Genomic DNA, 3,780 nt, shown 5'->3' with positions numbered 1-3,780 from the left:
TGGGGATGCAGGTCCTTTTCTCACTTGGGAAACAGATGGTGTTTTATGCCTAACACAATCAGCACCGCCTCTCTATCTGTGCCCCTAACCTTCCCCACCTGTGTGAAACCTAATCAGTGCCTAATGAACATGCTTGGAGCTGTCTGGATGGAATTAGTCCCAGTAGGAGCCAGCCTTCAGGTACCCAGCACTCTCCTAAACCCTGGAGCTGCAAAAGACAAGAAATCTTTACATCAGGGCTAATTAAATAAAGGTCTGCCTCTGCTAAATACATGTTGTTTTTCCTCCTCAACAAAGTAGGCAACATTCGGGGTGTTATATCATTTAGTTAATGCTATGGGTAGGTATTTGTATTTTGAATGTCATCTAAAGACATGAGATGGCAAATGCCTTTTCAGTCATTCCCACTTTTAGGGGTGGGCTGCTTTCCTTGAATCGTATGCTCCTCTGTGCAAATGCACGCACACTAATGACCCCAACATTTCAGCCAAGCTTGCCAAAAGGTTGTTTACCACCCCTTCCCTTTCGCAAATCTATGATTTGGTCCCAAGGGAACAAAAAGAGGAATTTGTTAAAGTACTGATTAAACACACCCAAACACACACATACACATATATATACACACACACACACACACAAAGAAACAGTGGTGTTAACAAATTGTTATTGATACATTTAAAATTTTATGAATGTATCTATGATACATTTAGAATTTTATTATATGCAACAAGTTAGAGGCTTCTGGGTAATGTGTCAATTGCTAGGAAGAAACCCACCATTTTCTGGTCAAAAGCTGTTATTTTTGATGACATAACAAGGTCATTAGGTCGTGGTAGCTCCATTACCTCACCTTGAGTTGAACCCTTCTGATGACATAGCAAAGTATAAATCATCATTGATTAGCCAGGATGCCCCTCCTCTCACCCTACTCCCATCTCTTTATAGTTTGTAAGGAATGGGAACCTACAGATGCTGTTCTTACTCTTTTCATCTTCCTGTGAATTTCACTCAGGGGTCATGCTAGTGCCCCTCACCTCCTCATCTTGGATCAGCAGGAGCCTTATGTCTATCCCAGCTCCATGAACTTAGAGGCAATATGAATCCTAAATTTTCTCAGCTTGGCAAGGTCCAAGCAAGACCTCAGGTCATTTCCTTGTCCTAGTATGAATTTCTATCAATCTCTAAACCAGAGATTGGCAAATTATACCCCACAGACCAAATCAAACCCACCACCTGTTTTATGAATAAAGGTTTATTAGAATGCAGCCATGCCTATCTCTTTGTCAATAGCCTCTGGATGCTTTCCCACTGTGCTAGTGGAACTGTGCAGTTGGAAGAGAAAACATATGATCCACAAAGCTTGAAATACATGGTCATCTATCCCTTTCCATGGGAAGTTTGAAGGCCTCTGTATAGTGGAGTGTTGCTGTGCCATACAGTTCTTTCTTTGGAGCTATGTGTATTCATGTGTTGAAAGTTTGGTGGTACTTGTGGGGAAGTGGAAAATGTGTGACACCCTTCTAACCTATCATCAGGGCTGCAGCTGTCAGTTCTATAACAAAAGACAGGTTAACAAGTGAAAAACATAACAAATACATTTAATCAAAGTTTTACAGGACACAGGAGGCTTCAAAATTGAGACTCAAGGAAAATTGTCTATTTTTATGCTTAAAATGAAGAATGGACAGTCATATAGAAATATGATTAGAAAAAATGGGTCTCATTTAATGTAACAGACTGAGGAGGGGAAGCTCAGCAAAGTATGCCTGTTCTGGTTTTTCTTGGCCTCTCTGTGTGGCTTTCTTCCCCCTGAGTGTGGGGCAGGAACCCTCTAGAGTCTTATGACCAAATACCAGACAAAGTTGGTTAGAGAATTTCTTTACGGCCAGTTCCCACACAGAAAGGTAAAGGAAGATTAGATGAAATATTTCTAGAGTTTATGGCTGTCTTTGAGACAGAGGGGTTCCAGTTTCTATGGCATGCCTTGGGAAGAGTAATTCTCATTTCTATGAACCACCTCAAAGGAGAAAGAGGGGCAGGAGATAGGAGGGCATGAAGTCAGAGAGAGATCTTCTGAGGCCCTTCCAAAGTCCTTCAGTTTAAAGTATTCAGCATGCCCAAACACCATGCTTGGGGGTATCGTTTTCTGAGCCCCAACAACTATCTTTAACTAAACTTGTGTCAACTCCTAAATCACTTCCAGTAGAAAGTGCAGGTGACAAAGATGCTTTAGAGGACACAAAACAAATAAGTGTAGGAGTGCCCTGAGAGAACCTGACTCCAAATACACTACTTGGTACTGCTCCTGAAACATCCTCGGAATCCTCAAAAGTCCTGTGGTCACAGCCTCACCTTTCAAGTACAGAATACCTGTGGCCTCACTATCTTCTCAATATAAAAGTAGTGACTTTTCTATGATCTGTAATTATATTGTATCAACTAGCTCACAGTACAACAGAGTACAAGTCCATTCACAAGAAATTGGACCCATGATCTTTCCATCTTCATGACTCTTCAGATTCACAAATGGAAGGTTTTGACCAATAGAAGTACTGATGCTGTCCAGCAAGCAATCCTGTGGAGTGTATAAAGTAAAGCCTCCCTTGGATTTGGTTAGTGTACCAGGAATAATTGAATAGTTAAAACATGTCTGCCTTGTGACTTGGCCAGCTTTATGTTATAACAATGGAAACTTGCAAATGTGTCTAGGGAGTCATTTATGCACTGGAGTGCTATATAAGAAACCCAATTGCATATAATGAAGTGTATAATGCACATAAACTTTTAATGAAGAGTAAAAGTATTGCCAGGCCTCTCCAGAAGCAACCCTTGGCTCTGGCTCTCCCCTGAGATCTCCTAGCAAAGGAAAGGGTTAACCCAGCTGTTTCACTCACGCAGAAATGGGAGAAGGTAGGCCAGCTGCAGATGGTACAAAGGTAGGAAATGAGAGAACAAGGTTCAGGGCTGAGCTGTAATGGATGGGGTGGGCTCATCCACTAGGTTGACACCAGTAACAGCTTCAGGGATTCAGGCTGATTTCCCCAGCAAGAAAACCAGGTCAATAATTGTAGAATTCAGGGTCAGTGTCAGTGTGATGTGTCTCAACAGTGTCTATGTAGTGTTGTGGTTAAGCGTTATTGAGTTATTGAGTGAGGCAGATCAGGATTACTTACTAGCTGTGTGACCTTGGGAAAGTCACTTAACTTTTCTGAATTACAGTCTATCAATTGGAAGCACCCATGGTCCCTACCTCCCAGGGTGATTATGAGGATTCAATGAGATAATGCGAATGAGTGTCTGGGCTATACCACGAGTTCAAGAAGTCATTTTCATTATTAGAATCTCCCCTCCCCCCGCCAAGAGGAAGATTAGTCCACATACCACTGCTGCTGCTTCACACTAAAGATATGTTTAGTTTCCAAGGAAACTGGGCAGCACAGAAAATACTCTAAGAAAGTGTCACCCCTTATTGTTAGCTGATGGTTAAACCCAAAAGCCTGCAATCTGGGCTTTGGGACATGAGAACCTGGGAACACTCCTGCCCCTTTAGCTTTGAGCACAGAAAGAAGTTAAGCTTAAGAAGCCTCTTTATGTTTACTCTATCAGTTAGAGTTACTATTTAACTAACTATCCCAAAAGATAGTGGTGGAAGACAGTAATCACTTTTTAGCTCACAATTCTGTGAGTCAGTGATTTGGACTGGGTTCAGCTGTGTGGTTCTTTCGCTGGTCTTGGCTGGGCTGATTCATGCATCTGTAGTTATGTCAATGGCCTCATATG

This window comes from Sciurus carolinensis, chromosome X (assembly GCF_902686445.1).
Source record: "Sciurus carolinensis chromosome X, mSciCar1.2, whole genome shotgun sequence".
Lineage (NCBI taxonomy): Eukaryota > Metazoa > Chordata > Mammalia > Rodentia > Sciuridae > Sciurus > Sciurus carolinensis.
This window is presented reverse-complemented; position numbering follows the sequence as displayed.